We start from the raw sequence: 22,344 nt of genomic DNA, 5'->3' as shown, positions 1-22,344 counted from the left end.
TCCTCCCTCACCACTGGGGAGGCAGAAGCATGCCTTGTGCAGCATGCATCAGCACTGCCACAGCTCAAAGCACTGTGCCAGCACCATGTAAGCCAGATCTTGTCCCCAAAATGCCTGTCATCCCCTGCAGGCTGGCCCTGGTGGCAGGGCCCAGAAGGCAAGCACCCTGCCTGAGAGGCTCAGCTACCATAGCGCGGGGGGGGCTGCAAGCCAAACTACAACCCCCATTGCCCATGCAAGGTCTGGTTGCGGATGGTTTTCTCCCCAGATACTTCTGGCTCCAGCGCCCCAAGGGGCTTTCGTGTGGACAGCAATACTCCTGCCCTCTTGGCTCTTGCCTGGCGCTGTGGCTCTGAGCGGCTTGCTGGCCAGAGTGGGGATGCCCAGGGGCCACGTCCCAGCGCAAGCATCCCCAGCTGTCACTGCCCCGTGGGGTGCCAGTCTGGGGTGACCCTGGGGAGATGCCTTCAAAGCTCCAGCCAGGAGAAGAGAGGGGGTGAGGACATCTGCCTCTTGCTGCTGATCTTCTGCAGCTCATGGGATGCCACTCAGCTCCCTGCGCCTTGGTTTCCTCAGGGTCCAGAGGACAAAGGCAAGACGCAGAGGCCAGGGTAGAGCATCAGTCCACGGTGTAGAGACCCTTACTCCAGGGCTCAGGGCTCAGCAGGGGCTGCTGACGGGAGGCAGGCAGCTCCTCCTGCCCCTGCTGAGCTGCAGGAGGGGCAGAGGGACAGGGAGGGGGAAGAAACCAAGGTGCCAGGGAGAAAGTTTGGTGCTGTTGCCGGCGTACAGTGGAATGCTAATGAAGAGGCGAGTGAGCTCCAGCCTCATCTATCATATTATGTAATGGCTTACTTCTCTGCACTTCATTTATTTGGAGATTGCTCCCAGGCTGGCTCCTCGCCAGCAGCCACCAAATCCAAGTCTACAGAAATCAATCTCGCGCTGACTGATTAAGCCGTGTTTAGAACTAATTGCTCCTTCGTGTGTGGGGAGAATAAATTACGGGCTTTAATTTCACATCTTTAAAATGCAACGGCAGGTATGGGCTAGCCGTTAACCCCTTCCTGCACATCCCTGTGCACAGCTGGAGGGGGGGCAGGCCACGGCTAGCATAGCTCAGGGAACAGGTTGGAACTCGCCCTGCCCTCCGCAGCGGTGGCTGCCCATGGCAATGCTCATCACCTTCAGGTAGAGCAAGCCAAGCCCTGGGCCAGCCTGCCTGGCAGGGAGAGCTATCCCTGACCCCTCAACACCCCCTCCTCGAGCCACAGGATGACCCAAGCTCCCATTCATGCGACTGAGCTGCGGTGCAAGTGGCAGGGGACAGAAGCAGAGCACATGGCCATCACCGCTTTTGCAGAGCCAGAGCTACCAGCCAGCTCAGGCCCGCGATGCTGCCCTGCACACACACACAGGTGCCAGTGGGCTGGGGATGCCCAACCGCTGCTGAGCCCCTCGCAGGAGTGGGGACCCCCTGCACGGCCCAGTCCCTCACTGCCGGCGCTCCCCAGCTCTGCTCAGCCCAGGAGGCAGGAGATGCCACCACCCTCAGCAGCAGGGACTGAGCTGCAGTGCAGCGTACGGAGAGAGGGGCTGCGTTTGGGGCTTTGGGGAACACCATGGCTGGACAGGGGTGACATTCAGCACAATGCTAACCTCCTCCTCCTCTTCTGCTGCTGCCTGCCTCCCACTCTGCAGCCCCAGCACAGGGCACCCAGGCACCCAGCACCACCCACGGATCCAAGCTGGTGTCTAGCAGGGGACAGGGCTGGCGGGGGGGGGGGGGGGGAGGTTGGCGGGGTCAGGCTGCCCAAGGGAGAGGAGGGGAGGGGAGGCTGCTGCGCCTTCTGCATGGGAGCTTCATTAAGAGCCAAAAGACAGCAGCAATTAAATGCAAGGCGCAGGGAGCCTGGCTCTCTCCTCATTAGCACCCTGACGTGCTCGGCTGGCCGCTGCTCGGGGTGCACGGCACAGGGCAGCGGGCTGCACGGGGCGGGCCAGGAGCTTGTTATCACCACGAAGGCAGGGACCTGCTTCACCTGCCACCATCCCCGCAGCCCCACGAGCACCCAGCATCTCACAGCACCCAGCCCTGAGCTGGCAGGAAGCAGCACACGATCGTATGGCCCACAACGCGGGGCTCAGCTTCTGGTCAGCCCTTGGCAGTGTGGTGATGTGCAGGGGACATCAGGGCTGGCAAAACCTCCCTGACAGCAGCTGCCATGGCAGGGATGTGCACCAGTGCCTGGCAGATTTTGGTAGGGTGTAGGGAGAGCAGGCAAAGGCTGGGGCCAGTCCTGGGGTACTCACAACACCTCTGACACTGCTCTGCCCAGCGACCCAAAGCCCAGCACCACTGCTTGCAGCAGCCTGCAGCTCTGCAGGGCTGGCCGTGCCCTGCACCCTCGCTGTGTCTCCCTCCCCACGCCCATCTGCCCCTATGTCACCCCTGCCTTGGACCGCCCTGCTCTGAACAGCTCAGGCCCCTCACCAAAGCAGAGACCCTCTCAGCATCCTGGCTTCACGCAGCACCGCAGCTCTGCAGTACCCAAACAGTGCAAAGCCAGGAGCATCAGTCCCCAGCGCACATCCAGACCATGCCATGGGATGATATCCACCATTTCAGGCACCAGCCCTCATCCTCACAGCTCTGCAGAGGGGCAGAGGATGCTCTGGGTAGCAGAGGCGAGAGCTGGAGGTGGCACCAGGGCTGCCAGGTGCCACAGGTGGACCCAAGCCCTGCTCAGCCCTGGCTGACACCCAGGGAGGATGAGGCTGGAGCCTGTGCCAACACCCGGCCACCAGTTGCTGGAGGCTTTGCCAACTGGGAAGACCCCGGTGCCATCCCAGTGCCCATCTGCTAGGGGCTGGCCCCGCTGCAGGGCCTGGTACAGGGATGGGGGCACCCGTGGGAGCTGGGGGCACCGACAGAGCCTCCTCACCCCCCCAGGAGCCCTTCTCTACGGAGCCTCATTGTCAGGGGAACAGCCAGTGTGAAATCGGTCTGATTAGCAATTAGTCCCATTGTAAAAGGATTAGCCGGACCCCATTGTTTGGATGAGTGACTTGACTATCAATTTGCATCTGGCAGGGCTGCTGCTGCTTCTAGGAGCGTTCCCCTGTCCTGACCAGACAGACACAGCGCCCAGCACCGGCGGGGCACCAGTGGACCCCCGAGATGGGCATCGATGCCGGGCAAAGCGATACCCTTCGCAACATCCCAAGCCCCCTGCCAAAACCCACCAGCAGCAGCACCCCAGTGGCATGGCCCGGGAGTCACTCCTCCAGCCTTGGGGTGCCCACGAGTCTTGGGGTGCAAGGGGGGGCTGGGCATCCACCTGTGTGCCCTGAGGAGAGCATGGGGTAGGGGAAACGAGTGCAATTTAAGCGAGAGCAGGACTGAACAAGGCCTGGTCCTGGCCAGAGCTGGGCAGAGCAAATGAGGGGGTCCCACTGACTAGCCCCCTGTCCCTGCCACTTCCCCTGTGCCCATTTGCTGTCTTCCATCGCTGTCCCTGGGCTGCCACCCCTCCCTGCTGTTCCCACATCACCTGGGGTTTTTCTGAGCAAAACCCCAAACCCCAGCCTCCTCCCCCTCCCAACAGCAGCCCAGCCCAGCCGTGCTCGCAGAGACCCCCGTGCTCCCAGCGAGCCCCAGCCCCATGGCCAGAGTGCGACAGGGTGTGCAGGTCCATCAGCTGCCGGTCCATGCAGCTAATGAGCCCGTTACCTGGCGGAGATTTGCAGGCTGGTTAACAGGAGGAAGCAGTGACAGGGTCACTAACGAGCACTCTGCCGGCTGCTCTCCAGCAGCACGAGGATGGCTCCAGGGGTTAATTGATGCTTATTTACTTCTCACACATAAAAATTGCCAGCATTGGAGGAAATATTCCAGGGGGCAGAGGCTGCCAACAGCCCCGATGGTGCCACATCCCAGGGGATGCCATGCAGGGGGTGGCAGTGGCATGGGACAGTGACCGGTCACGCCCCCAAAGACATCTTATTCACCCAAGAAATGGCACTGCACCAGCAGCTAAGTGCACGATGGCCATCACTGTGGCCTCCTGGCACGATCCCCCAGGGATGGCCAGCCCTGCTCCCTGCCACTGGTGTCACTGTCCTGCCTGAAGCAGCTGGTGGCTGTGCGCAGCCCACCAGCCCTGGCACCGAAGCACCGCATCCTGAGCAGGGCCCACGCCTGCCTGGCGAGCAGATGGCAGCTGGCACGCCATGGCAGCATGCCCCACGCACCAGAGCGATGCCAGGCACCCCAGATGCTCGCAACGGGGACAGACACCCCATGCTGACAGCAGCCGGACCCCCGTGCCATGCCTAAGGCAGGGAGCAGGATGAGACCCCCACCACCTCCCATGGCTGCAGGCACACCAGCCCACCTCACAGCAGCCCTTGTGCATGGCGGGTGAACCCAGCACAGGCTCCAGGCAGGGGGAAGCGGCACAGAGGAGAAAGCTGGGGCAGGGCACTGGGTGGCTGTAAATCCAGCCTAACGTGCGACAAGGTTCTGCCAGCTTTGCATCGGGCTCCCCAAGGAGGGGACCAGCCCGGCACCAGCTGCATGCCGGGCTCAGGAGGGCTGTGAATCCCCACTGGCCTCTGTGCTGTGAGCAGCCCCCGTGATCTCCCCATCTCCCCACTGCCCCTGGGGCTGGGGCAGCACACGCCAGCTTGCTGGGAAGAAGCAACCCACAGTGCAGGGCTCGGCGGGGCAGTTTTCAGCAGCTGCCACGTGCCTGGGATGTCTGCTCCAAAACTACCACCTGCGCTCTGCACTGCCCCACAGCATGCCAGAGTATCACCGCCCCATAGCATCCCCCTGTACTGCCTGCTCCTGCCCCAGGCAGCCCTACAGTGCCTTGTAGCCACACAGCTGCCCCACAGCCAGCTCCCTGCACTGCCCCACGCTGTGCCCCATAGCGTCCTACAGCCAGCTCTCTGCAGCACCCTGCAGCATCCTACAGCCCGCCCCCCTGCAATGCCCCATAACCCCCCCAGCCCCTCGCACTGTCTCAGGCACCATGCAGCCAGCTCGCTGCACCCCAGCTGCTGCCCAGGTCCTGTCTGACATCTCCCTGCTGGGGACCTGGGGCTGTCGCCCTCCCCAGCTTGTCCTTCCCCGGGGCATCACTGCTGTAGCTGGGCAGGGGGGACCACATGGGCTGCGCGGTACCCCCAGAAAGGGCACGGTGGGGGCAGAGGGACGGTGCCTGCCTCCCCGCCGCAGGGGTCTCGCCGGCGGCTGCCGAGCGGAGGCAAGCGTATTCGGGTCAGTGCGTTGCCTGAGCAGAGCCGGTCTGACATGCTGCTAATTGAACCAAATGCCCATTAGAGGCGTGACTGGCCATGTCCATCCCGGGCCCTCCATCGCAGGTGGCTGACACGCAAGGAGCCTGAAGGCTGCTCAGCATGGCAGGGCCAGAGCATCTCCCGCCTCCTCACACATCACAGCCAGCTCAAAGACCAGCCGGCATCTCATTAGGAACGCTAATCAGCCCCTAGGCGTGCGCTGGGGCAGTGGGGAGAGAGGCAGCTGGGGCTTACAGGGGACCCCATGTTGCAGCCCCCCCTGCATAGCCCCCCATGGCCCCTCTCTGTGCCACCCCCTGGGACAGAGCAAGGGCAAAGCCTGGCAGGGACTGGGCAGGGGGGTCTAGCCATGCCCTGCCCCATAGATCCATGGTGCTGTGGGGCACAGTAAGGCTTGTGCTCTGTAGCTGAGAACCTGTGCTGTGAGGCCACGCTGTGACAGCCCGGGGCGGACACCTGCCTGCCCCCCTGCCCACATCCCTCTGCCGTTCCCCAGGGCCAGGTAATGGTGTGACTAAGACCAACCTCTCCTGAAGGAGAAGATCCAGGACTTGCCAGCCCCATCCCAATCCCCCAAATCCATAAGGAACCTGGCTGGATGGGTCCTCAGGGCAAAGCCCATCCCCTGCCTGGCCCTGTGCCAGTCCTGGCCCACCTCTGCTATACACCTTGTGTCTCACAGCGGGTCTGACCCGCAGTGCAGCCCCCCCAGAAAGACCAGCCGGCACAGCACTGCCCCACGCCACCCCTGCGGACTTGGCAGCTGAGTGTGTTCACAGTTGGCACAGTGCCTCCCTCCCCTTCCTGACCACAAGCTCTGCAAGTGATTCCCAAACCCACCGGAGAAGTGACTGATGCAAATCAAACCACACACCACTCCCCATGCCCCCCAGGCAGCCCCCCATGCCCAGCACTTGCTCTACTTGGCCAGGGATGCCCACGGGGACACCCCCACTCTGCAGCCTCCACGCGCCCTGGCTCAGCACAGGGAGCCCCGGGTGGGTGCCAAGCCATCAGTGGGTGCTTGGCTCAGCCCTTTCTGCACGCCAGGGCTGCACAAAGGGGTGAGTCCCCCTGCACAGCTCCCGGCCAGGATGGAGCTGGCAGAGGGCAGGTCAGTCACATCAGGAGACTCCTTATGCCTAGGCTGGAACCATCCCAGTGGTGGCAGGAGTGCCACTGAAGCAGAGGTGGCAGGCGCAGCCGAGCATCCCTCTCCCAGCCCTGGTTACTGCTGCTGCCAAACAGCTGGTTGCTACCAAGTTCTGCAATGGGAGTGTTGCCGTTGCCATGGCAGCCGGTTTATTTTAGCCAGCTGCCACCCCGCCATGTCCCCTTTAAAACCGAGAGCATCCTCCCTGCCTCAGCGGGTCCTCCCTTGTCCCCATCCCCGGGCAACTTGCTGAGACCCCAAGGAGCACCCATAACACCCATCCTCTGTGGCACAGCTTTTCCCCACTGTCGAGAGGGGACACACACAGCACCTACACCTTCCCCACTTCCCACCATGGCTGGTGGGGCTCACACCAGCTCAGCCACAGGGTCACAGTGAGGTGGATCAGGGGATGGGTCCCCCCGGCCCAGGGGGAAGGGAATGGGCATATGGGAACAGCATCAGGACTGGCACTGGGTGATTCCAGTGCCGGAGGGACACTTGGATGGTAAATTCAGCTCCCCCAGCCTGCTCAAAGACACTGCTCACTTTGGTTTGCTCCTCTCTTGGCCAAAGCCTTGGCCTTCCCCTGATGGGGCCATCACAGCCCCAAAACCTGCTGTGAATTTGCTGGGCTCCGTGTGACACCTCCTCCTCCATCCATGGCCATTTCCAAGATGGTTCAGGACAGGAGGGGCCAGAAGAGCCGGTCCCCAGTATGGCTGGAGGGGGAGAGGTCCCTTCACTCCAGTGTGTCCCAAGCCCTGTCCTGCCAGGCAGCCCCAGTCATCACCCCAGGGGGTCCTTCCCAGCCCTGGGACCCTCCATCCTTAGCACTACCAGGCCTTGCCAGTGGGGTGCGGGGGCCAAGGAGGAGCCCCTGGGTGATATGTAACACAGTGACACCTCTGTGGCTCCATGAATAGCCCCAGCACCGCCTGTCCTGCCCTACGTGCTTCCCAAAGGGCTCATTAGATCACACCAGGGTAGCTGAAGATAACGAGCAGGCATGCTCACCTCCTGGGGAAGCGGGCAGAGAGCAGGCAGAGAGCAGGCAGGGCCAGGGAGCTTGGGGATCCTCCTATGGGAGCCCGGGGGCTCAGCAGGCATGGTGTCACTGTCCCCGCAGTCCTCCTTGCTAACAGCACAGGCTGCACTTTTGGGGTGCAGAGCACAGGGCTGAGCCCAGCAAGGGACATTTTGGGGGAGCCCAGCCTTTCCCAGCCCCCTGCAAGCAGGCAGGAGTTGCACGGGTGCAATCATGCAGCAGTGGGTGCATGGAGCCCAGCTGCAGGCTCACCTCAGCACCAGGTGCCACCAAGGGACATGGCCCAGGCAGAGCTTGGCTGGTGCTGCAGCATGCCCCAAGGCCAAGGTGATGGGCTGGCTCCACATGCTCTCTGGCTATGGGGTCCAGGCCTGCAGGCGGCACACCGGTGCTAGTGCGGGACTGGGGGGAGGCAGGGTACAGCCAGGAGCCTGCTGCCCCCAGCCCCACATGTGCCCTGTATCCCTGTCCTGTGATGGGATGCCAAAAGAAGGAAGGGGGGTTATGGACCAGATGAGCCGTGGCCATGTGTTGTGCATCTCCGAGCCAGCTGGCCCTGGCACGGCCACCCTCACGCCTTCAGGCTGCGGCAGAGCTGGAGGCTGCTGGGCCACCTGCCCTGGCCAGATGGCAGGGGGACCTTGCGGTGCTGCTGGGCATGGCACTGCTCAGGGGACCAGTGCCAGGCCCTGCTGCTCACCCTGCTCATACCCAGCCCCAGTAGCAGGGGATTGGTGAGCATGGGGTCAGACTCTGCCCCCTTCACAGCACCCCATGAGGGCTCCAGGCAGCACCTGCCCTCCCAGTCCAGCACCGTGTCCAGCCAGCCCCAGCATCCCAGGTCACAGCACCTAATGCTCACAGCTGCAAGCCACGTCCTCTCCCAGCTTCCCAGAAAACGCCACGGCACCAAGCCATGTGCTGAGAAATCCCCCCAGCACAGTTTTCCGGCAAGACTGAGCCCCTTTGGCACACCCCTTTGCCCAAGAGACCCACACAGCATGGCTGTGCTGTTGTTCCCCCTGCCCCCCCCCCCCTCCCCCCCCCCCCCCCGCCAAACCACCCCAGAGCTGGGTAAGACCTGGAGCCTCCCTCGAGGGTCCCAAGGGTGCCGGCAAGCTGCAATGCAAGGTGCCTGCATCCAGCTGAGATATCAAGCCTCCTTGCCTTTTGGGACAAAACACACCCCCACCCAGCTCCTGTCCCAGCCCGCTTGGACCCCTCTCCAACATGTGAGACCAGGTGATATGCCTCAGAAAGACCCTCTCCACCATCAGCCACTTATCCAGTAATACTCTAATTACACCCCAGAGTTGGCCACCAAAATAGCTGCCGTAAATCACTCAGAGCTGCCATGTAATTTTTGCATGAAATTACAGTATTTTTTCCCCTGGGTTCAATTTCCTCCACACCAAGTTCTCACCGCAGCCAAATAATTAAAGCAGCCACACTCCCTTTTCCTCGGGTACCGCTTTAACTCCCTGCTGGCTGCCCCGCCGCTGCCCAGTACCAGGGCTGTGGCTGGCTGGGGACAGCATGTGCCCCAACACCTGCAGGCAGCCCTGCCTGCACCCACGCTGAGCACACCCAGAGCACAACAGCAGAGCTGCTCCAGACCCAAAGGCAAGGCAGATCGAACCACATCAAGAGACGCCGGGGAGACCCAGCGCCCATGAGGGATGCAGAAGGCACCCCAAGCAGGATGCCAAGCCCCCATGGGGGGGTCCAAACCCCACCAGGCAAAGGAGCTGACTATTCCCAGGAGAGAAACCACCTGCCTCCTTTTCATCACCTGCAGCCTGCAGGAAGATGATGAGGGAAGCAGCGAGGCTCAGCCTGTACCATCCTGCTTCACGCAGCGATGCTTGGGCACCCGTGGGAGATGACTATCCTGTGGGGTACCATGAAATGCTGTCTTTAGGTCACTTGGCCGCCTGGGAGAGATGCGGGTCCCAGCCATGCGTCACCCTCATACCACTGTCCTGTCCAAATGTACAACCACGTGCAGCATCACGCTGACCTGAGCAGCAGCAGAAACCCCAGACCCCAGAGGGTTTTGCATTCAGCCCTGTCCTCTCCCATCTGTTCGGTCAAGGCTGCCCTGCTTTTCAGCCTGAGATCTACATCAGAGTTGGATTGTACCCAAAAAAGCACAGAAAGCTGGGCACGCAGCCATGCATAGGGGCACACGTGTCCCCCGAGGACTTGCTCTGCTTCAGGTCTTCCCCGCCTGCCCTGTGGCCCCATGCCATCCCTGGGGACCAGCTCCACAGGGACGCTCAGAGGAGCAGTGAGTCCCTCTGTACTGTGCCCTCCAGCCCCGGCCATGGGTCCTTCAAGGGGCCCAGGGAGCAAAGCCAAACCCTTTCCAATACGCTGTGTCCCATCCAGGACCCCAGCAGGTTTGTGCTGGCTGCTAGAGCACAGACAGGCTCCCTGTGGTCTGCAAACTCCCTGGCAAAGGCAGCAAACCCTGGGCAGATGCATGGAGATGCATCCCAGGGCAGCCCCTGGAGATGAGGGGCTGGTTTGGTTGTGCATGGAAAGGTGAGGTTTGCTTTTCAAATACCTGCAAGGGATTTCATCCTGCCACCAGCAAGCGCAGATGGCAAAGACTTGGGAGCACTGGGGCTCTCAACCTCGAGGTGGGTGGGGACCAGATGGGTTGCCAGGACAGTGGGGACATCCCTGCCACCAAATGCTCTTGGCTGAAAGATTTTTCATAGAGCAGTTTCATTCTGATAAAAAAATCCCAGTTGTTCAAGCAAACAAGCATTTGTACTAGTTTCCAGGTTTTAGGGTTTTAGGTCCCACAGGTGGGGCAGGGAAGGGTTCAGTGATGCAATGCCTCTGGGTGAGAGGCAAAAATATTCGTCATGGGGACCTGCTGTACAGTGCAGAAATGTTGCAAGCAGCACTATTTAAAACACACCTGTGAAAATAATGAGCCATTTCCAGCCAACAGTAGTGTTGGGTCCACCTATTCTGGTCGAGCACAGGGCACCCCTGCCTGTCCTGGCCGGCTCCCACGTGATCCCTGCTGTCCCCAGGCTGCTGTCCCTCTTGCAGGACGCTGCTCCACACCTCAGCCCACAGCGATGCCTGCCATGGGCTGGCTCCAGCCACCCCTCCTCATTCAGCCTTGTGAGATTGCACATCCCTCAGCACCACCGGTGCTGGCTGGGGGTTGTGTCCAGCCCCGTCCCCTCCACCAGCACCAGTTGGCCCCACACCAGCCCTTCCAGCCCACGCACCCCACACCAGTGCACACTGCAGCACAGAAACCCTCCAAAACCCACACAACTCCCTTTTTTTTCTATTTTCAACTTCAATTGTTTTGTGTGCATGCACAGGAGATAGGGGGCACAAAGCCCCGTGCCACCAGCACAGCCCACCCAGGACAGGCAGGAACCGGCCACTGCAGGAAGCAGAGGCCCCCGTGGTCGCCCACCTAGTAGGGGCGAATGCACCACGCCTGGAGCTGGCACCCTGTGAGAATGGGGACAGGGAGGCAGTGGCACGAGCCACAGTCACAGCTGTCACCATGCCCCTGCACGGCCAGAAACACAGTGGGAAACGGCCTCACGCTGATGTCCCTCCTGGCCAAGGCAAGCCCAAAGGCACTGGGTCCTGATCCATCGCCACATCCTCCCCAAGGGAAAGGCTGCCCGGAGATGCCAGCACAGCTGAGACACCACCGAGAGTGGTACCCTCTGCTGTCGGGACCTGAGGGACATCAAGCACCTCTGAAACAGCCCCTGGAAAGCCACCCTGTTCCCCAGGTCGCACCAGCAGGTGGGCGCTGGTAACAACAGCAGGCGAACTGCTGCCTGCTCATCCCACGCAGGCAGGGAGGCTCAGCCACCTGCCCACTGTGTGCTCACACTCACGCACGCACACGCGGACCCCGGGGCGAGAGGCATCAGAACAGGAGCTCCCGGCAGGGCTCAGCCCCGTGCCCACAGTGTCGCTCAGGCAGCCGAAAGCCCCGGCCTGTGCCCGGGGCTGCACTGCGCAGTCCCCAGCTGCACGCAGACCCTGTTGGGAGAGACGGCGAGACACCGGGGGGGCAGCCAGGGACCCCTTGCCCCGAGCATCCTGCACAACACACTCATCACATCTTGAAGCCCCTCCAGCACGCGCTCGGCAAGCCAAAGTCATGCAAGCAGAGCAAGGTCACCACAGCCCCCAGGGACGTTTCTGCAGCTCCAGCCCCCGTTGGCTGCAGGGAAGAGGGATGCTGCCCCCACCCACACAGCCCGGGACTGCCTGCAGTCAAGGGAAACTGAGGCACAGAGGGGGCTGTGGCAGAGGGAGCTGCTGGCAGAGCTGCTCCATGGCCAGAGCTCCAGGCATCAGCCCTCCCCGGACATCTGCTATGCCCCAGAGCCCCAGCTGTCCCCAGGGCCAGCCCAGCCCTCCCCAGACCTCATGCCCTGCCGCCTGCTCACAGCTTGCAGGACCCACGGAGATGGCCAGGGGGTGATGGTGCCCTGTGGGTCTCCCCGAGGGGGAGGCTCTTATGGGTCACTGTCACAGCGTGTAGGGCAAGGGGCTCAGAGCTGGGGGTGGCTCCTGAGCAAGAAAAGGTCCTGGAGGTGAAGATGGATGGGGGGGTCCCATCCCTGCTCTGCCCTGCATAGCCCCGAGGAGCACCCATTGCAGTGTCTCACCGTGGCAGCCAGCGAGCTCCCCCGGGGCTCCCAGCCCCCACTTGATGCTGGACAGGAGCCAAAACCAAATGTGCTCTCAAGAGGGGAGATGGAAAAAGCTTCATTTCCCGGGGCGGGGGGGGGGGGGAGTTGAAAGGACAGCCACCGACCGAGGGCTGGAGGAGCTCCAGTCAGTCGCACAGCCCTGCCCACGATGTCACCAGCCTGCAGCGGGGTGTCACACACCTCTCTCAGTCACATACACAGGGGTACAGCATGCACTCACCTCGCACTTGTATACCCCCAGCCCCACCACACGCACCTCTTGCACCCACCACACAGCCCCCCAGCCCCAGCACCCACCCGGTGCCTCACAGCACCCATGCCCGCCCGCCCAGGCACGTGTCCCGGCATGCATGCCGGCTGTGCAGTGACTCAGCTGACCCGACCAGCAGCAGCTTGCTTTGCACCTGCTAATTATGCCCCCCCTCCCCGCCCCCACCCCCACAGCTTCTCGTGCCGGGGTCTCGCCAGCCTGCACTTACTCACAGCGCAGGGAGCCAGGAGGAGGGCAGGCCTCCCCCACGCACATCAGCTTGTGTGCTTGTGCACAGGTGGGCTTGCAACCCCGCCATGCCTCAGCAAGTGCAGGGGCTTGTGCCATTCATGGCAGGGCAGGGTAAAACCCTTCGGGGAGGGAGGCTCCGGCAGCCTGATGCTCCCCACCCACAGGGTGCAGAGGCAGCGCCAGCATCCTGCAGCCTCCAGGTGCCCGCTGAGCCCTTTTTCGGGTCACTGGGCTTCCTGCACAGCCCCTCAACAGCTGAGCAAGGCACGGGGCAGCCTACACACTCCTGGCATCACCCCACGCTGACACGATGCAGGGTTGCGCCAATGTGCTTGCACCCTGCTGTGAGCACAGCCCCACTGGTGGGTTTGGCAAGGGGGGACCCCCTTGGGACATCCCCCTGCTTTGAGGGCTCGGCAGGACAGGGCAGCACAGGCAAGGGCACAGCGAGCCAGTCCTGCCTGAGGTGATGCACCCAAGCAGGGGCCATGCAGGAGAGGAGCTGGCTGCCAGCAGGGCCGTGGCTCCCCAAAAAAAAGACCCAGCAAACAGCCCCTGCTTGTGCTCACCTCCACGGCCACAGTGAGTGGGGAAAAGCACAGGATCCATGGGGAAATCCTGGCGACAGCTGCGCTGCAGGCTCCGATTTCATCCAAATACAAAATCCCCCCGCAGCCTCAGCACCCAGGCTGGGGCCCCTGCAGCTGGCCCAGCCGGGACTGAGGACCGTTGCATCAGCAAGGGAATTTCTAGGCTCCTGATCTGCTGCTGGAGAAAGCACCTGGGGCTGCCACCATCCCAGGGTGCTCTCCCAGCCAGTAGCTGGGGGCTCCCCCCTCCCCTGCTCCAGGACCCAGTGCTTAAACCTGCTGCAATGGGGTTTAGCCGGGCTTCTTCTGGTCTCTTGGAGGCTTGAACTGGGCGCAGGGGGATTTGCCACTTGGGATGGGATGAAGCAAAGCCGTCGGGGATGAGCAGCAAAGCTGTTTATAGAGCCAGGGGGGCAACGCCAGCTGCCAGGACACTTTCTGCTCAGTACGTTCACCCCAGGACAAGCTCACAGCATGAAGGGCATCACCTGGAGGAAAACAGCCCCAGCACACAGTGGGATGCTCAACATGCCTCACCAGTGCCCTCGTGGAGGTTTAACACCTCCTGCCAAGACCAGTTGTTCAAAGGTGACCAAGAAAGGGAGTTACTGGCTGTCTTGGAAAATTTCCAACCTCTCTTGCCTGTTCTTCCCTTGGGAACACCAACTCTCCACAAGCCTAGCCACAGCCCCTAGCCTCCCTGAGCCGTGCTTCTCCACCCACCCCAAAGCTGCCCATTCATGGGGCTCCCCAGCACCAGGCAGACCCATCAGGCATCTTCAGGTAGCAAAGCATGGCCTGGGCTGTGTGCCTGACAGGCAGGGCTGCCTGCTCCCCCAAAGCTGCTGGGTCATTTGCCTTATCTTCCCATCCCTGGGTCTGGAAAGAGCGACCCTGGGGCCTGCCAGCCTGTCCCCACCACCCAGCCACAGCCACCCAAGGCGACCACAGGCCACCACACAGGCACGGCTCTTCCACCAGCACTCTGCTTTAGGGTGGCAAACAGCTGGGTGCAGCAGAAGGCAACGGTTAGGCTGAGGTCCTCTACCTGCCTGCTGGAGCCAGCTCCCGGATGCTGGGTTACCCGGGAAACCGCAGATGACATCGCAGGGGAGGCAGGGAAACTCTGCCTGAGGTGTTCGGGATGCCATCTCCGTTGCCAGGGAAACGGCGGGCGACATCCCGCAGGTAAGCTAGGGTGATGCACCACAGCCTCATCTACCTTCTCCTCCTCCAAGGGGGTCCCTGCCCTGTGCCAGACAGGCACATGCCCTGGGGTGGGCAATGGCTTGATCCCCACCTTGCCACCCCCCGGGGTACTTGGCAGGGTGATGAGGAAGGGATTTTCCCCCTGGGGACATTGCCACCTCACCTGGGGCTGCTGGGGCTGGGCTGGTGGCAGCAGGCAGAGAGGAGCTGCTGTGCCCCAGCACTGGCTGAGCACTGTGCTGCCTGCTACCCTCCCCCTGCTGCTGCCTGCTTGCTTTGTCCCCCTGCAGCAATGCCCAGGGACATGTTCCCCTGCCTGCAGCTCCCCAGCATCAGACCATCCTTCAGGGGGTTGCCAGGGGGCTGGCAGCAATCCCACCCCAGGGATCCAACAGCACTCCCGGGTTGCCTTTGGATTAATCACAGTCTCTGTTTTTCTCTCCAATGCCTCAGAAGCACGGGGAACGCCCCAAGATTTCCTCCAATGCCCCAAACTTTCCTGGCTGTAAATCTCAGCTGCTTGCCCCCACTGGGGATGCATCATTACCCTGGGCAGGGTGCCCCCCTCTCCAAGCCCTACGTGATCACACAGGGTGGCAGGAAAGCCACAGCCGCAGCCCACCATGGTGGTCTCTGGGCTGCACTTGCACACACGCTGGCCGTAGGCAACAGGCAGCAGTGGGCTGCAGGGATGCTTCCAGCCCAGGTACTAAACCAGCAGGACCAGGGGTAACAAGTCAGCAGAGCCACCACGGGGGCTGCCGGTGGGAGGAAAATGCACAGTGTGGCCCCTGGCCCCCCAGCACAGCTCTGAAAATGAATCAGCAATGACACACAGCCCAAGCAGGAGGCAGACACACCTGGGGAGGCAGCGGGGCTCCCTGTAGGATGCTGCAAAGCAACAGGATCACAACAATCCCCCTTCTGTCTGTCTCAGAGGAGTTTGCCCCCCGAGGCAGAGCAGTTTTACCTGTAATGGTAAAAATTACATCAGCCAGAGCCTGCCGGAGCAGCTGGTCCCGGTGCCGCTCGAGGGAGGAGCTGGATCCACCCCAGCACTGCCAGAGCCCCGCAGGGCCACTGACCCTGAGCGATGGGCGCTGCAAGCAGTGCTGGGAGGCGGCTGGAACGCTCCAGGTCAGGCCATGCAGCATCCTTGGGGCTGGTTTCTAGCGCTGATGAGTCTCTCCGGAGCAAGAGACCCTGAAATCCTGCCCTGCCTGCACAATTGCTGCCCACCACTGCAGGCTCTTGTGGCCCTGGGACCCTCCTCGGGTCCATGCTGCCAATCAGGGTCTTGTCTTTCAGTTGGAGAAATCAGACACTTGGAAACAAAGCCACCAAAAAAATGATGTCTGGGGGGTGTGTGTCACAAAATGTCCAGAAAGGGGCAGGAGGAACCCGTGCCCAGACCACCAGGTGGGGAGACAATGCCCAGCACCTGAACTGCAGGGGTCTGAACCCCATCCACAGCCACCTGGTCATTAATTTTAGGTGTCTCCTGCGGGGGTGAGGGAATGGGGACTGCAGCAGGACTGGGGTGCAGTGCCTGGGAGGGGGGTGGAGGATGCTGGGGCACAAGGAGATGTGGAAGCGACAGGAAGCCACACGGCGCTGCAGTTGGGCTACTCCCGACTCCCATCTCCTGGAAGCCCATTCTGAGGGGTCTGTGTGGCCCCAGCTCAGTACCTCCTAATTGGGGGTGACACCTCCACGGGGTCCCTGGGCTGTGGGCACCTGCCAGCAGTGCCAGCCTGGGTAGGACCCCATGACCAGCATGCCACCTCTCCCAGTGGAAGCTGTGGGGGACAGGACATCCCCATCCCGCTGCCGCCCAGGCTGTTTCCTGGGGGACCTGGCAGCCCTTCAGACGGGCGCCTTCCCCGTGCGGCCCCCACCCAGCTCCCACGCGCTGCCGGCCTCCCAGCTTCGTGACACTGAGCTTTAATTGAATTAGACGCTGCTGCCTGGGCAGCACAGCCTGCAAACCATCCTCGAATTCCTGGGCACGACGCCCGATCGCTGTCTGCAAGCCAGCACCCCCCCAGCGCCTCCTCCCCCAGCACTGACCCAGAACCGAGGAGCCTCCAGTCCCCCCGAGCAAGCTGGGGGGAGCGGGGGTCCGGCTGGCCTCAGCGGGGCTCGTTACACAATTAGCCCCAGCGAGCGATGGGGTCGCAGGGTGCAGCCCGCAGGGGGGAGCCCCCCGTGCCTCTCCCCGCCCGGGTCAGCTGCGCCGCGGCAGCCGAGCCAGCCCGTCCCCGCGCCAGCTTCCTCCGCTACAGAATGTACCGAGCCCCGGCGGCCCCAGCCAGGGACACGATGTGCTCCCACTCCAGGCCCTGTTTTTCCTGGCCAAGCTCCTGCTCTGCTGGCGGCGGGGCGGCCGGGCGCTGTCACTCAATGCAGCTTTTGTTCGGTCCCCGCTCGCCTGCCTTCACACCTCCTACCCACCCCTTCAGCCCCTCCGTGAGCGCCCCATGACTGTCCCCAGCCGTGACCGTCCCCTGGCCTCTCCCATGGCTCCACCACCACTTTGATGGCCCTTTCCTTCCCCACAAATGCGGCCAGGGCTGCTGGCAGCGGTGGAGGCAATGCTGTCCTGCTGGCAGGGCAGCCCAGCATCTGTGAAACCGCAGGCAGCGCCAGGCACCCTCCAGATCACCCACTCCCAAATGCCACCCCCCCACAGGGAGGAGGACATTGTGCCCTTTCTCCTGCCCACAGCCTCGTCCTGCTGCGTGCACAGACTTGCAGCCTGTGGTTAACAGGTCAATCTATACCTCACCCGTGTGTGTTCCATGGGGTGCAGGGTACAGACCACAGGACATCTCCCCCTTGCAGGGCTCAGCACATCATGCCAGCCCTATTGCTCCCCATGCTGATGCTGTCCCAGCTCTACAGCACTGCTGCCCTCCCGGGACCCCGCAGGATCCCCATCCCCACTGCCACAGGGGAGAAACCCACGCACAACAGGCAGCTGGTGAGGGCAGCACACAGGACTGCCCACGCAGGAGAGCCGAGCGCATCCTCCAAGTCCTGACACCCACTGGAAAATGGGTATTTGAGGTCCAGTACAGCAGCTTATTTCAGCTTCCTGGTCTTTAAACATTTCCTATAGTAAAAGCAAAGTAATTGCTAAGAACCAGAACTGCCAATATATTGTTTAACCCCCAGAGGATCTGGCTCCTGGCTGCCCAACGCTGCCAGTTCTCCTGTCTTCCCCTTTCAGCCAATTTTGCTATCTGGGCCAGCTGACCCAAATTTGCTATGCTTTTGTCGAAGAAAAAATCCCCACCAGCCAACAACCCCAAATGGCATGAAACCCAGCTCCCCACCCCCCAAACCTTCACTGACCCCAAAAGCCATCCCCACACCCACTGGCTTGGCACAGCATGGCTGGCACTGGGATCCCAGCACCGCGCATGCTGGGAACGGGTACAAGTACACATCAAGATAAAGCCCAAATGCTCAGGCACAGCTGGGCATGAGGCTGGTCCTCCTGCCCCACAAACCCAGGCCATGGGGCCATGCAGGATGAAGAGGAATAGGAATCGCATCCCCAAGAGCATCCCTACAGCCACATGTGCCACCACTACCTTCCCAGCCCAGGGAGGGTGCATCCTGCTCCCAGGGCTTGGCAGGGAGGCAGAAGGGACACACTCGCCCAAGCAGAGCCACTCTGGACCCTTGTCACCCCCAAAATCACCGGTGGGCCTGGCTGCTGAGCGGTATGTCCTCACACGGAGCTGCACGTGTGGCCCTGCACTGGTGCAGTCCGCCACTGTGCTGGGAGCCCCCAGACCTGCAGGTCTGGGGAGCCATCAATGATACAAACCCTCCCCATAACAGCACCCCCCACACGCCCTGGCATCACGGCAATCACCCAGCAATGCTCCCCCCACCCCTCCATCCCTGCCCATACCCTAGGAACAGTGCTCCCACCCTCAGCACCCCACAGATTAAGCTTGGTGGCATGGCTCCTGTGACCCAAAGCCCCTCTTTTTTTGGTCCCCTTTTTTTGTGGCTGCCTTCCTCCCTGGCAGCAGGAGTGGGGGTCTTTCCTGCATCCGTCTGGCAGCTAAGCCCCTGTAGCCACGGCGGCATTAGCACCAGAGCTGCAGGGAGCTCCCCGGGGAGAAGTAAGTGGATCAAAGGGTTTTAGCAGCAGACGGCTCCCAGACAAATCTGGATCGTCTTCAAGGCGGCCACTTGCGGCTACAAATGCACTTTCTGCCTGCAGCTCCCCAGCCAAAAGTTTCACATCAGCTTTATTGCATTTAACCCCTCACTGCTCCCGGACTCGCAGCCACCCAGGGCCAGGAGCTCCTGGACCCACAGCCAGATCCTGGCTGGATGGGGTCTTGACTCCCCCCTGGGGCAAATCCAGCCCCGCAGAAATGGCTGGAAGGATCAGGGTGCTGTGTGCTTGTGCAGAGACACCCCCCCTTAAAAGAGGGGGTGTCCTGAGCCAGGCAGTGATACAAACTGCTGGCCAGTCCAGCTCACCCCAGCATCCCTGGCACCGTGACAAGGAGGAAACTGAGGCACACAGCATGGGGGAGCAGTGCGGAAGATGGTGAAGCCCCCAGGGCCATGCACCCCAACCCACCCCTCCATACCCTGCCTGTGCTGCCCACCAACGCTTGGCAGCAGGTGGCAGGTGACAGACACCCCTCTGTCCCACCCCGGCCAGCCTGCCCCCCCCCCCCCCCTTTATAGCACCCCCAAAGCCAGCCACTGCTTGCCAGGCGGTGTGGCAGGGAGCCGGGACAGGGAGCAGCTTTGTTGGAGTAATGCTGCTGTGAATTATTCAGAGTGCGATGATAATTATAGGCACCCCCTGGTTCTACTCGCTCTCTGCAGGCAGGAGCAGGATTCATGCCATGGAGAGGGGCTGGGGCAGGAGAGGAGTCCTGGGGACCAAGGCTATTGCCAGCCCCGTCTCCCTGGGGCTGTGCCACTGTGGGGGTGCCCCAGCGAGGCAGAAGACCCTGGGCATCCTGCCCCCCTGCTGAGGAGCCACCTGTAGGTCTTGGCTGGGGGGCCATGGGGCCCTGCCCCAGACCCCCACAGCTGGGTACCTTGCTGGGGCCTTGCTGGTTAAACTGGGAGCTTTGGGAAGCCAGGATGGGCCCACTGCAAGCACTGCGCACACCGTGTCTCCCCTTGCTGCTCCATGTCTCCTCTTGCTGCCCTGTGGCAGCTGCAGCACCCCACATGTCCCAGCCCTGCGCCCCACATTGCACAGTCCCACACCCCAAATCTCCCCACACTGCATCTCAGCCTTTCCACTGCACTGTACCCCATGTCTTCCCACTTCACCCCCCAAATCCCAGCTGTGGGGTCACACCCCGCACCCTGCACGGGTATGAGGACATGTCCCTGCCTCCTGGGGATGGGCAGCAGGACGGGCACAGAGGTACCTGCCAGGGCCCCACCACGCATCCCGGGGTTCCCCCCGCATCCCCCCATGCCAGGTCCCCGCCTCAAAGCCCGCAGCCACCACCGCGAGCCAAGCGCAGGGCTGCCACTGCCATAAACCCCACGGCCTCGCAGCCGGCTCGGGGGCCTGGCAGACAGCCTCCGCACAGCCGCTCCTTGGCTGGCGCACTCAGGCTCCAGGATGGAGGGAAAACAAGAGAGGGTCAGCCAAAAAATACGCATGGAGGGCGAGCAGATCCTACCACCGGGATCCCAGCACTGCCTGCCCATGAATGGGGTGCTGGAAACCTCAGCCAGATGGTCCTGACGCATGGAGGACAACTAAGGACATGCCGCTCGGAAGATGGGGATGCTGTGCGGGTACCAGTAGCCACGCTGGGGCCGTGCCCGGTGCCACCTGCCAGCGCGGGGTAGGGGGGCACGTGTGTGCCTTGTGGGGCTGTCCCAGCAGCAGCGGGGAGGTAGCCAGACCACCTCTGCATGAGCATCTCCCCTGCACGGCATGCAAGGAAGGGCTCAGCCCGCAGCTCCAGAGGGGTGTGAGGCAGCACCTCCTCACCCCATCGCCAGGTGAGCCAGACCCCACAGTGCGGCTGGGTTCACTCCCCTCGGCCTGGCAGCTGACGCACCCGTCTGGCATTTTCTCATTACACTGAGGCTGCTGTCTTGCTGCATGCGTTTGCCACAGCATTGTCAGTGATGGCAAAAAACCTATTTTGCAGGCTCGGCAGCACTTGGGGGAAAGCCAGGTGAGTGGCAGCACTCTCCAAACACCCATCACACCAGCGTGCCCCAGGACACAGAGGTGTGCTAGGGACCCCCACCCCATCACAGCAGAATGGTGCCCAAGGGATGGCACTGCACCCCCAGTCCCATGATCCAAACTGCTTGTGCTGGCGTGCCATGGGGCGAGGGGGGACAGGGGTCACCCCCTCAGCTGACACACTTTGCAGTGACACCCGTAACCCACAGAGCACAGAGGGGTCGGGGAGGCAGAGCTGAGCACACCAGGGCTTGAGGGCATTGTCACCCATGCACAGTGGCCCAGCAAGATGGAGCTTCCCAGTGCCCAGGGTGCACTGGGCCAACTGGGAATCCCACTGAAGAGTAGGTGAGAGTGCCCAAGCTGTGACTCCAAGGTGTGGACCCCACTAAGGGCAAGACGTGTGGGGCAGAGGTCAGGGAGCCAACAGCTCTGGTGAAAGCCAAGCCCATGGTGCAGTGTGTGAGGGCAGCCCCCCTGCCTGCACCCCCACCCAGCCCCAGCAGCCCCAGGTTAACAGGGTGGGTAGGGGGGCTCCAGGTATGGGGTGGGCTGGGTGGGAGTAGGAGGGCAGTGGGATGTGGATATGGGGTGTCCAGCAAGCACAGGTGGGTTTCTGGGTGTGCAGGTTCAGGGTACGGGGTGCACAGTGGGACTGGGTACAGGTTTGCGTTAAGCAAGGTCTGGGTGGGAGTCTGGGCAGGTGGGGTGCAGGGTGTGAGGTACAGCGTGCAGGTTTTGGGGTGCAGGGTTGGGCATGCAGGGCATGAGGTACAGGACACAGGGAGATGAGTTTGGGGAGCACAATGGAGGGTGGAGGGTGCAGGTTCTGGGGTGCAGAGTGCAGGGTTCGGGGCACAGGGTGCAGGATCAGGCTTTGGGGGGCAGAATCCGGGGTGTGCAGTGAGGGGAGCAGGGTGCAGGATACAGGTGCAGGCTTTGGGGAGCAGAGTGAGGGGTGCAGGCTGCAGGTTTTGGGGTGCGGAGAGCCAGGTGGTGGCCTGGCACGGTGCAGCACTGCAGGGAGGCTGATCCCGCATGCCTCAGGCTGACATTCCTGCCGCTCCCACCTACACCCAGCAGCACCCCACACCCCAGCCTCCCTGTCCCACCTCGACGTTCCTCTGGGCCGCAGCTGACCAGGCCTGCCCCAGCCGTGCCTGGGCAGGCTGCGTTCCCCCTGCCAACCCTGCCGGCCACGTGCCAAGCCTGGCGCAACTCCCCATTGCCGCTGCACCACCCCAGCGCCGTGCGCGGAGCCCAGGCGTGTCTCCAGCTGCCTGGCATCACGCCCTCCCCCAGCCCCTGCCTGGCCCCACCTGCCTCTGCTCTCAGGGCGGCGTGTTCAGCCCCGCTGCCTGCTGGAGCCCGGCGGGCTGCAGGCAGCTGCCCAAAAGCAAGGCACGCCAGGCACAACTGCAACGATGTGCTGGGTCACAGGGCTGGCACGGCACTGGGTGGATGATGGCTGGTCCCCAGGCGTGGGCAGAGGCACTATTCAGCATCCGCACCAGGGCCAGGGGCAGCACAGGGAGGAAATCCAGCACCCTCCATCCCGCGCTTGGTACCCTGATAAGAAAGGTATCAG

General features: G+C 62.4%; 1 protein-coding gene across 1 annotated transcript in view; it reads right to left on the bottom strand.

Moving 5' to 3' along the window:
- FOXO6 (forkhead box O6) overlaps window positions 1-22,344 on the bottom strand; it is a 38,873-nt gene that overhangs the window by 5,602 nt on the left and 10,927 nt on the right. The window lies entirely within an intron of this gene.

Source organism: Falco biarmicus, chromosome 3, assembly GCF_023638135.1.
Source record: "Falco biarmicus isolate bFalBia1 chromosome 3, bFalBia1.pri, whole genome shotgun sequence".
Lineage (NCBI taxonomy): Eukaryota > Metazoa > Chordata > Aves > Falconiformes > Falconidae > Falco > Falco biarmicus.
Note: the sequence above shows the minus strand (reverse complement) of the source record. Positions and strands in the feature narration are given on the sequence as shown.